We start from the raw sequence: 13,031 nt of genomic DNA on the forward strand, positions 1-13,031 counted from the left end.
ATGATTGCTAAACATTTCAGCACCAGCTCCCAAGAAGAATTCCCTCCTCTGCCCATTGGCACCATAGAAACAGCCATTGTTCCTCATAATTGTGAGTCCGAGGCTTCTACTTTGTAACTCCCTACCCCTGTGGCATTCATGAGCTCTGGAACGTCACAACTGGGGAGGGCCTGTGTTGAAACGGCAATGATTTACCAGAGGGGGCCTTGATGACCAGAAAGGTGCACGGAAAGGAATCTGTGCCTTAAAAAAAAAAAAAAAAACAGGCAGCAGGCTGGGAAAAAACCAGACACACTGGGCAAAGCTTCTGACTTCAGAAAGAGGTCACAAGGCATGTCAAACAACTCAACCACTCTTGTTTTTAACGTTTTTCAGAATTAAATTCTGCAGGCCATTTTACTACATCCTAAGGGGAATAAAATATCATCCATGTATTTTTAAAAGGCATTAATTAAGTTTAGCTCTGACACCCAAGAGTAATGGTCCCTGACCTAAGCCCCAACCTCCAACTAGGGGATTTGGATGAGGCTAATGGTGGTTGCACAATCAGATCTGTGTCGCATATTGAATATAGGTCAAAGGATGACTGCTCTCTGCGGAAAACAACAAATAATCTTTCTAAGACACCATTTCATATTAGCATAGGCCCATATGCTCAGGATCAGAAAGAAATTATGTTGTATCTAAAAGAAATCACATTGGAAGAAAATCACATTCGAAGCTAAGGCATTTGGCAATGGAACTACATTTCTGTAAGCCTTTATTTACTGATTGCAGACAAATCTTGACCTGAAATTAATGAAAAAATGTGAGCATGTCCTGGTAAAGTTTTGGAACCTCATAGAAACTGCCAATTTTGAATGATTTCATACTTTAACATTCATCTCGCTACTTTCAAAATGTCTAGCTTCAAAATGTTTGAACCTTCGATGTAAAAAGCTTCACAATTCATATTAGTTCATTCCTGAGATCCAATGGGAATGGATTAAGTTGCATATATGAGTGATTCGATTTTACTGTTTTTTATCTAGTTTCTATGATTGAAATTATAGTCCTGCTGCTGAGGAGGTATCTTACCCACTTTGGGATAAATTGGCAACTTTTTTCTGCTATAATTCTCACTGAATATTCTCTTGAATGATGTGTATAATTAACATTAGTATATTTTCAACTATAATTAGAAGAAAAGTCCTTTAGTAAGCACAATCAACTAGTTGGTGATGCTTTCTGACACTTTGTTTATTGAAAACACTTAATTACTTTTTAATCCTTTAAGTACAATATCACATAGATACTACATTTATTGGACCATAATAAACTGCTATGGGTACGAATACTATTCAACCTAGGTTTCAATATAGTTTCTACACTGGTCCCTGAAATAATTTAAGACATTTAATTTTCTAGTTTTACTATCCACACCTTTAAGAATGCTGTGAAGGCAATAGGTTTAGGGGTACCATCAATATTTAAGTAATAAAAAATGTAAAACCAAATAGCTGGAAGCCAATTCAGTTCTACCATGTAAAATAATTGCTGACTGGAGCAAATCAATGCTTTGAAGATGTAACCTAATAAAAAATATAACTCTGATAAAGTTAGGTAAATTGAAAATTCTAGGTCTGGTGTGCAGCAGACTCATTATTTATTCCAAAATGATGATTTTAATGTCTCCATGTCTATTTCTCTTTTTTTTTCTCATTGTGGGTATTCACAGTCTCCATGTCTAAAGTAAAGAGCTTTGCCACGGGTATCCAGATGCAGGACGGAATCAAGTCTAAGAGCCAAAGCCTTCACCTGGTACTCACCAGCCGAGTGAGCCTGAGAAATCTCTTTTTCTCTCCATGTCCTACCTCCTAACATTATTAGGAAGATTGAATGAGATGGATGGTAAAGGCTTTGCACAGTTCTTGACTCACATGTAAGGAAACCAGGCAGCTCCCTTCATAGAATCAAACCTGGATTATCCAATTTGACGATGGACAGCAAATTTCCACATAGCAACCAACAGACAGATGACCTAAAACATGTGTTTCCTGATAATGACTGTGTGTTTACACTCACCGTCATAAAGTAGGAAGAAGGCCCTTTGATTTTTTTCAAAATCTATGCCCTCCTACAGCAAAAGTATAAAGGGGTCTTAAGGTGTTTTAAAGTTCTACAACATAGTCTATTATATTATTTAGATCATGCATTTATGTACACATTCAATGAAGTTTTGGAACTTAAAATACATCTGACTTTTTTTTTGAAAACTTAGGGTCTGTTCTAAAAAATGAAATAATTTCAAAGTTTAAGAAGTTTGATTGCAATCTAATGCTTATTTTGTCAATTCAGTTGCACATAAACATCACCGTACATGCCTTGAGGGAAAAAATGTTGTTGCGCCAATACAGGGGACAGCAATCTATGGCTCTCAGGCCAAATCCAGCCACTGCCTGCTTTTATGTGGCCTGCAGGCTAAAAATGGTTTGTCCGTTTTTAAATAGTTAAAAAGAATCAACAGAAAAACAGTATTTTATGATATATACTGTATTACATATTATTTTATATAAAATTCAAATTTCAGTGTCCATAAATAAAATTTTTGGAACAAATTGTGTATGTATTGCCTATAGCTGTTTTCACTCTACCATAGCATAGTCAAATAGTTGCAACAGAGATGTGTATGGCCCACATACACATCTAGTGTATGTGGTAGTAAAGATAGTAAAAATCTTTACTATCTGGCCCTTTAGAAAAACAGTCCACTGACTCCTGCTGTAATATAGCAAGCCCTGCAACCAAAAAAAAAAAAACAAAAACAAAAATGCAACAAGGAGTATTCAACTTAGAAATAGGTTTTATACCAAAAATTCATTGGGAAGTCAGTTATCCATGAAAACCAAATAATAAATGGCAGTTTGATTCCTGACTAGCCCGCAAATGCCAATTAACTTATAATTGATTTTAACTGTAGTACTAAAAGCCTGAGTTATGAAGTTTAGAAATATGTGACTGTAAGTTGCAAAAGAGATGAGGAAAAGATTTCCATAAACTTTTTCTGGTTGAGAGACGGTAGAGAGGCTCATGTGTCTTTAGGGTCCTTCTCCCTGGGTGCTGTTGTGCTCTCTGAGCAGAGGGACCTTATATTATGCATGTTGATATTCCTCACAGTAATTCAGCCCAGGGCATGTATAGGTGCAACAATATAGACCTGTTAAATGAAGTGGGGTTCGTACATTTCTATGTTCTGTGTGTTGAATAGTCAATTTTCCACATAATCTTTGTCTCTCTTTTGTTAGTAGGCAAAATTTTTCATAAATTTAGATCCATTTTAAGAAAAACATTTTTAACTTTCAAATATAGTGGTTTTCAACTTTTTAAATTGTAAACCACAATAAGAAATACATTTCACATGACAGCCTAATGCACACATCCATATATACTCATAATTAAAACAAAGGTTATTCAAAAAAAGAAATTTTCTACATCAAAAAGTATCTGTTCTTTCATATTCTATTCTATTTAACTATTTTTAAATTCTCATCAGTCTTACCAGATGGGTTTAGTGGCCTACTAATGCGTCATAACCAACAGTGTGAAAACCTGGACCTATATTATTTCAAAATAAATAGCTGGATACTCACAAGTGAACTGATTCAATCAGTTATTTCAGGACTATTAATTGAGCACTTTAATAAGTACCTGGGCCAGACACCATGCCAGACACTGGGATGCTGTAATCAACAAGACATCCTCCCTAACCTCAAAGAACTGAATGGTTAGGTGGCGGGGTAAAACACAGTAAGTGATGTTGAGGGGGTGAACATTTCTCAGCTCAGCCCCAGGTACACACAGGTTACAATATAAAGCCTCCAGGAGTAAGAGAATAAATCCAAGTCCCAGGCCCGGCTCTGCCTCTATTTAACTAATGTTTTCATTAACCTTGGATTTAAGGCATGGCTTCCTGTTTTGTTTAAGCTATATTTAGCTTAACTACAGTTAAAACATTTTTAAATTGTTAAATACAGTTAAAAACTGTAAAAGATACAGTTAAAAATTGAATGTAAGTACAGATGAAGCTAAAATTCGATATTTAGAAGTTTTCTTGCTGAAATAGAAATGGCATTTGTTTTTTTATTGTCATTAAAGTCTATTAAGTTAATTTTAATTCGTTTTTACAACCAATTACTAAAAATGGCATTATTATTATAATACATTTGAAATTCCAGAACAGTTAAAATCATGGAAATACCAAGTTGAAATATACTTGCAATATGTTCTTGCAACCATTACTATTTTAAGCTTAATTATAATATATTATCCAATGAAGCAATTAGGCATTTTATAAGCAGATAAATTCACAAAAACAGAAAAAAAGGACACAATGCTCAATCATTGTATTTAAAATTATAGCCAAAAGAAAACTATACCTGAAAGAGGTTTATCTCACATGTCTCAAAGATTTATAGTCAATTAAAGTAAAACATGGGTAGGTAATTCCAAAGGCACAGCAATTTCATCCATTTAACAAAGAGCTCATTTTACTGGTAGAAATTGTAGATATGAGAAAGCACAGGGGTTTTTGTTTTTAAAGAAATTGGACCCACTCTCGTTTATTTCGACAGAAAATTCCTAAGTGTGTTCTTGCTATCTTCCCCCATTCCACCCAAGCCCAGGGTAAGCTCTGGGTTCCTCTTCTGTGAGCCCCACATTCAGCCCATCAGAGCACAGTCATCTCTTCTGCCCAAATATGTCCAGAATCCATTTCCTTTCCTCTCTCCACTTGCAGAACCTAAGTCCAAACCACAATTTATTTCCCCCTGCCCAGACTCCAGCACAGACCTCCAGCTTCTATCCCTGCTTTCTGTCTCTTGCTTCTGTGAAATCCAGGGTCTAACACAGGGTCATCTATAAAATTTAAGTCAGAGCATGTTACTCCTGCTGCTTCAAAAGCTCCCGTGGTTCCCACAGCACTAACCCACCCTCATCCCCTACCACTTCGCTCTTTCCTAGCACACTCCGCTTCAGTCACATTTACCTTCTTTCCTAGATGGGATGGTTAATTTTATGGGTCACCTTGGCTGAACCAAGGTGCCCAGATCATTATGCCAAATGTCTCTATTAAGGTGATTTTTGGATGAGATGCACGCATTTTTAAATTGGTGGATTTTGAGCAGATTAGCTTCCATAATGTAGGAGGGCCTCATCCAAGCAATTGAAGGCCAAATAGAACAAAGACTCAAACACACAAACACAGCAAGAAGGAATTCTGCCAGCAGATGGCCTTTGGACTCAAACTGCAATTCTCTTCTGAGTCTCCAGGTTACCTGTGTTTTAAAGTCCTACAAGATAAGCCATCAGATTTTTTTGACTCACCAAGCCTCCATCCACAATTGTGTAAGCTAGTTCCTTAAAGTCTCTCTCTCTAGATAGGTAGGTAGGTAGAGAGAGACAGAGAGATACACATACACACAGCCACACACATCACATCCTGTAGGTTCTGTTTTTCTGGAGCACCCTGGCTATAATACATCAAACATACCCAATTTTCCCTGTAACACTTTTGCTCTTGCCATTCCTACTCTCTGAAACTCCCTTTCCAGGCTCAACATATGACTGCCTTCTTCACTTCATTCATGCCTTCTTTGAGCTGAGGCATGAATGATGTAAATGAGGGAGTTATATGTTGAGCTCACCCCAGATACACCATCACATTACCCAGTTTCATTTCCTGCATGGAGTTTCTCATCCTGAAATGACTTCTATTCATTTGTTTATTTGTATATTGTCCAATTTCCCCTGATGGATTCCAAGTTCCAGGAGGGAAAAGACCTGTTATATATTGTTCTTTGTTGGGTTCCCAGCACCTAGAACAAGGCATGGGACAAGTATTTAGTAAGTATTTATTGAATAAATGAATTAGTTAAAATGTTAAAAGTTCAAGTGACTTCTATGCACTATCAATCAACCATCAGAATTTGTTTTGTCCAGGAGGTCAATCTCCATTCACAGTTCATACAATGAAGAAGACAGTTGTATATCACATGAAAAAGTTGTTCCCCTCTTAATTTCCACACATATTGTATCGTTTAAGTCTTAAATGGGGAAACTCAGATACTTACTAAAATTGTCTTAAACCTCTCTTTTATTTTGCATAGTTTAGTGTAATACATTTGTTATTAAATTAGAGCTAGAACCTTATTCTTCCTTTGTACACTTCCACAATTAAAAACAGTTCTTTATATTTTTCTATGACACATCTTCCGTGTTGGAGAGCATCAAAGCATCTTGTCAGTGTGTGGACCTAGTTTCAAAGGTTCTACCTGCTAACCAGTTCCTTTTTTGAATTAATGAGACAATGTTATTCATGTTGCCAAAATCAAAGCAAAATACTGATTTTTTTAAATGTGAGAACTCAGGAAGCAGGACCAACTCCAACAGATATGCTAAATCCACTTAAAAGTGTTTGGAATATTTTAACTTCATAAGCACATTATACTGCACTCCTTATATCTCATAGTATCTGATACTCTTAGAGTTAGTGTGAGTTATTAAAGTGAGGGATGCCAAATTCTCTATTTATTTCTTCTCTCATCTGTTCATTCATTTCATTATGAGGCATTGCTAAGGACCAAGTACTGAACTAGGTGCTAAGTATACATTGGTGAATAAAATAGACACAGTCCCTGCCCTTGAGAAGCTTACAGTCTCATGGAGGAAGGAAAAAAAAGGTAAACAAATAAGCCAATACATATGTACATAAAAACTATAATGCATGCTATGAAGAAGATGGACCTGGAAATAATGGTAGCAAATCACTGAGGGGGCATATTCTCTGATACAGAAGTTATAAAAAGCCTCTTCGTAACAGTGATATTTTATCCCCCAACCTGAAGGATGAAAAGGAGGAAGCCAAGAGAAAAACTGGGGGTGGGAAGAGGAAAACTGGCCAAGAGTCCGAGGAAGAGGGGTCAGCATGGGTAAGGAGTGTAGGGAAGCAAGTGACTGATCCAGTTTAAGAACTAGAGGGATTTTTTTTCCATGGGGCATCATCCTGAACATCTGGATTTATTCTTTCCCTTAGCCTTTGACTAAGATCTTAAGCGGTCTTGCCTGAATTCTCACCCTATCCTGGATACAGGCTGTTCAGGGGGGAGACATTTAAATAGAACCCATGTAGTTTGTCATGCAAATTGAATCTCTTGGGCAGAATTCGATTTAATAGATGTCCCAAATGTTCATTATGCAAGCACAGCCTGGCTGCACATTGACGAAGTCCTTTGTCAACAGCAGCGACTCAGTCTGTCCCCAGTCACTCACTCACTAGTCAAGCACTCCAGCTGACTACCAGAACCCTTTAGAAAGTAAACACTACTGATTAGATAGGTTGAATCAATACTTCTTTTCCTTACATACCAGTAGTGTTGATTTCATAGGCCAGAACCAGAAACCCTTTATCGGTCTTGTGCTCAACTCACATACATTTCAGTCATCTGCAGTCAACTTTAATTCTATTCAGAAAGAATTAACACGCAACAGCTCCAAGTAATGGAATCTTGGAATTAAGAGAGAAATCATTCTCTAGAATTTTCAGAAAACTTATTTCATTAATGAAGATTTTATCTTTTTTCAATATTTTTTCACTGACCTTTATTAAACATTTTATTAAATACACCTGAGAAAAGACTGTCATCAAAGATTGATGACTCGTGGAAGAAATTGGAAGGAATCAGAAAGCCTGGCTTAGAGTTATGATAAAACTTGATGACGGTGCCATCTTGCACTTGATCTTTTATTCACAATTTGCACAAGCTAACAAGCTTAGGCACATTCGTCAGTTAATCAATGCAAATGTCGTGTAAGGTACTGGGGAGAGAGTTGTTTAAGAAAGATGATGTGATGTGTGTGGTAGTCAAGCTTGGGTTGTAGAATATTACACATGAAACTTAAAATTCCAATTTGGCCATTACGAGTTAGGAGTTTTTGAGACAGGTAGTTCCTCAAGTTATGTAATTTTTTTTTTCACTTGCAAAAGTGGAGATCAAATCTGCTAGACTTGTTGTGTGGATTATATGAGAAACCATATGTAAAACCATCCGGGAGGCTTTCTCCCAGCTAGTCAGCTTTAGAATGTGTTAGCTTGCCTTTCTCTACCTACTAACATTTTCAATGCAACTATAAAATACCTTTTTCTATTGTAGTTTTAAAAATAGGAAAGACTTCCCTTCTATAAAATTTCTTACAAGAGAAATAAATCTTAAAATGGCCAAGTAACTTTTTTTGAATAGAGATATTCACTACTTCTAGGAATGTTTTAATATTGGAAATATGTAACTATTAACACTTGATACATAATGACCAAACTCTGACAATCAAATGAACATTCCTTAATGCCAATTTTTCCTTATTCTAAGAATGTAATCCTGCCACCTTGTAAAAGTGATTGATACAGGTGTAAAGTTTGCCCTGCATATAAATCAGAGAAAGTGAATTAGATGTAAGTATGTTAAGTTCCTTATTTCTCTATTTGTCATATGAATCAAATTTTATGCATTTTACATTTTGTCTGGAACAATGCTACAGAAAGTTTTTTTAATTAAAACTTTCCAAAGGAATATATTAAATCGAGCTTAATATGAAAGTGTTTTCTGCTGATGATTCAGATATCAGTGCAATTAGAATCATCTCCTGGGTGCCAAGTTCAGTGCTAAGACTTTAGTACATTTTATCTCACTTAATCCTCTTAATATCTATAAAACATAAGTATATATTTACACATATAGAGCTAAATTCATTACACAGATGAGAAATTGAGATCCAGAGAAATTAAGAACTTCCTTAAAGTAGAATAATTCACTAATGGTGATTTTATAACCTAAATCAAAGTCTGTCTAATTCCACAGAGCCTCTATTACACCTGGCAAAAATAAAACTAAGCCAATCTACTATAAATTATAGGTCATCTGCTGTTTTCATTATTTTGTGCATTATCCTAATCAATACCATGATCCTTAGATATTTGAGGGACTATATTTTCTTGCAAAGTTCTCACTTTTTTGAGACGGTGAACTCATTTGTTCTTTTGCAATACCAACTCTCTCTCTCTCCCGCACTTTTCCTCTTTCTCTCTCACTTTTCCTCTCTCTTACTCTCTCTCTCTCTCACACACACATTCTTTTCAGCCACCTCTTCACTCTCTCAAGCTACACAGTGTCTTTCAGTACGTGAAAAAAAATACATCTCATTTTCTTTCCCTGTTGACTTATGTACAAGTTCATTGATGCCATCTTTATCTTTAGAGTAGTAGATATTTGTTTAGAAGCCCTTTTAAAAGTGAACCGCATTTTAAGGACACAGTTTCATAGTGGGGGATAAAAATTGCTCTTAAAACTTGTTTGATGCATTTTCATCTCTTTCTTTAACTGCTTTGCTCACAATATTCTGACTTTGTATTTATTTCTCCTTGAAGAATTTGTTGTCACAAAAATTAATTACTTTGCTGCTAATAAAATTAGGATTTCAAAAAAATGGAAGCTTTGTAACATTATCCCTCCTTCTGGGAAACATACTTGTGCTCTCTAATGTGGAACTTAGGAGTTTTATAAATCCAGTACTTTGTTTAAATAGTTTAATGAGATTCTTATTTTATTCTTGTTTGTAATTATTTGTAGAATGTGCAGCTCTCAGTGATTTAATTCTTAAAAAACTAATTAGTATGCTATGGAATGATTTGTCTTTTGTTAATTTCTATTAACATTACATTTTGGTTCCAGTGGTGTATGTTGCACTGGATTCCTTGTGGGCATCAGTGGATGAAAGGCATGTTTAACTGTGTCCAATATAATCATTACTAATTAATGAACAAGTGAAAAGAAAGAAGAATGGATATTTTGATGCACCCTTCATTTGGAAGGCTAAAGTTTGAAATTCTATAAAAGAATTTAAAATGTATTTGCCAAAATAAGTATTTTTTTAAAGCTATACTTTATGATTGAAGAATACTGCCCTGCTGCATAGAGAAAGATTTATCAATGATGGTGATAATGACAATGGTGGTGGCAGTGGCGATAAACAACAATGAAAAAAATAATTGTCAACATGTACTAAGTGCTTCTGTGGGCCCAACATTATGACACTATCTCATTTAATCCTCATGGTAACCCTGCATACTAGTCTGTCTTCAGACTGCTAATAAAGACATACCTGAAACTGGGAAATTTACAAAAGAAAGAGGTTTAATGGACTTACAGCTCCATATGGCTGGAGAAGCCTCACAATCATGGCTGAAGCAAGGAAGAGCAAGTCACATCTTACATGGATGGCGGTAGGCAAAGAGAGAGAGTTTGTGCAGGGGAACTCCTCTTTATAAAACCATCAGATCTCATGAGACTTATACACTATCATGAGAACAGTACAAGAAATACCTGCCCCCATGATTCAGTTACCTCCCACTGGGTCCTCCCCACAACATGTGGGAATTCAAGATGAGATCTGGATGGGGACACAGCTAAACCATATCACCCTGTAAGACATGGATGATTTTTATCCCCATTTCACAAATGACAGAACTTAAACTTTGAGAGTTTAAGTAAATTATCTAAAGTCATATGGACAGCTAGAAGACACAGTTAATCTCCAAGTTTCCAGAGACAAAATTTGAATCACTCTCATTAGTGGTTCTTTGTTTGTCTGAGACAGGGTCTCACTCTGTCACCCAGGCTGGAGCACAGTGGCCCAATTATGGCTCACTGCAGCCGTGACCTCCCTAAGCTCAAGTGATCCTCCCACCTCAGCCTCCCAAGTAGCTGGGACTACAGGCACGTGCCACCACACCCCTCTAATTTTTGTAGAACAGGATTTTGCCTTGTTGCCCAGGCTTGTCTCAAACTCTTGGGCTCAAGTGATCCACCTTCCTCAGCGTCCCAAAGTGCTGGGAGTACACACATAAGTCACTGCACCCAGCTCTCAATACTGTTTTTAGCCTTTATAAATTAACATGTAATCTCACAATATTTATATTTCAGCCAAGTTTTCTGTATTGCTTAACTCATCATTTTAAAGCAATGATTGTCAACTACAGGTGATTTTGCTCCCCAGGGAACATTTGGCAATACCTGGAGGCATCTCTGACTGTTATAACTGGGAGGTGCTACTGGTGTCTAACAGGTAGAAGCCAGGGATGCCACTAATATCCTGCAATGCACAGGACAGTCCCACAACAAAGAATGGTCTGGCCCAAATGCAAATAGTGCTGAGGTTGTGAAACCCTGTTTTAAGGAGTTGTCCAATGAATGATTTTCTGGTAATCATGCCTTTTTATGGCTCGATTTCTGTTCTAACTGTTCTATTTGATGCATAAATGACTCTGGGCTTTGTGTTTATAGAAGACACTGCATCAACGCAGAGGGCTGACATCATCCCTCAGAGTCTCAGAGGATGTGAGCCATGTATTCTTCGGGCTTGTTGATATTATTACTCTTACTATAGACACAACATGAGAGCTCATTCTAGACATGCACTGTCTGTATTAGTCATTCCCGCATTGCGATAAAGAACTACTGAGACTGGGTAATTTATAAAGAAAAGAGGTTTAATTCGCTCACAGTTCCACAGGCTGTACAGGAAGCATGGCAGGGGAAGCCTCAGGAAACTTACAATCTTGGTGGTTGGCGAAGGGGAAGCAGATATACCTTACATGGCCGGAGCAGGAGGAAGAGAGAGAAGGGGGAGGTGCTACACATTTTTAAACAGCCAGATTGTGTGAGAACTCACTAACTGTCATGAGAACAGCAAAGGGGAAGTTCACCCCCATGATCCAGTCACCTCCCATCAGGCCTATCCTCCAACAGTGGGGATTAGAATTCGACATGAGATTTGGGTGGGGACACAGAGCCAAACCATATCACTGTCCAACTGTGTTACATATTCAAATGTGCATAATGGTACCGCATGGTGGGTGCGGTTTTCCCCACAGAGTATTGTGGATAAGGAATCTGAATAGCACAGAGGTTAAATAACTTTCCTAAAATTGCGTAGCTGGTAAGTAAATGAACCAGAATGCACATTCCAAGTACATACTCCGTTCAACATACCCCAGATATAATTAGCAGGAGAAACATAGAGTCCTACGTCCTACCCTGGTCCTTTGCTGCCCTAAGAATAGGGTTTTTCCTGAAATAAAGTAATGCACTTCTCAGGTTAGATATAACTAAGTAGCCCATTGGGTAGGAGGTTTGAGAAGAAATGTTCTCATTACACAGAAAAATATACTTTGAACAGTATACACAGAGTATGTATGTATGTATGTATTTTTGAGATAGCATCTCACTCAGTCACCCAGGCTGGAGTGTAGTGGCAAAATCTCGGCTCACTGCAACCTCCCCTTCCCAGGTTCAAGTGATTCTCCTGTCTCAGCCTCCCAAGTAGCTGGGATTACAGGCACCCACCACCACGCCCAGCTAATTTTTGTATTTTTAATAGAGACAAGGTTTCACCATGTTGGCCAGGGTGGTCTCAAACTCCTAACCTCAGGTGATCCGCCCACCTTGGCCTCCCAAAGTGCTGGGATTACAGGCATGAGCCACTGCGCCCAGCCCAGAGTATTTATTTCTGATGGCATACAAGTGATCATCTCTTCAAGTAATCAGCCGCTTTCTTTTCTTGGAAGAGAAACCCAGGGCACAGAGAGGTTATGCGACTTGGCCATATTCACACAGCATATTAGGGAAGTTCACAACCAGAGTGCAGTTCTTCTACTTCTTGTCCCTTTTTGCCTCCTCTCCCAGGGTCCCCACCTCCTTCCTACCAACACGAGAAGAAAACGGTCAGTTCAAACTCCTCTTGAACATGAAATGCTTCTACAAACTAGGAACACAAATTCGTCGTTTTTGCTATTTTCAGAAACTGTTTGGGACTGCAAATACGTTGTGAAAAACTAGGCTTTTGAAGATGAGACAGTGAAATCCCACTATCCTCATTATTATGCAATCAAACCACTCTGTGAGACTAATTAAGGATTTTGAAGTATGTTGTGTTTCTCAGAATCA

General features: G+C 37.4%; 1 protein-coding gene across 2 annotated transcripts in view; it reads left to right on the plus strand.

Moving 5' to 3' along the window:
* The window catches only part of CDH6 (cadherin 6), a 136,347-nt gene that overhangs the window by 20,660 nt on the left and 102,656 nt on the right, over positions 1–13,031 (plus strand). The window lies entirely within an intron of this gene.

Source organism: Gorilla gorilla, chromosome 19, assembly GCF_029281585.2.
Source record: "Gorilla gorilla gorilla isolate KB3781 chromosome 19, NHGRI_mGorGor1-v2.1_pri, whole genome shotgun sequence".
In the NCBI taxonomy this organism is placed as follows: Eukaryota; Metazoa; Chordata; class Mammalia; order Primates; family Hominidae; genus Gorilla; species Gorilla gorilla.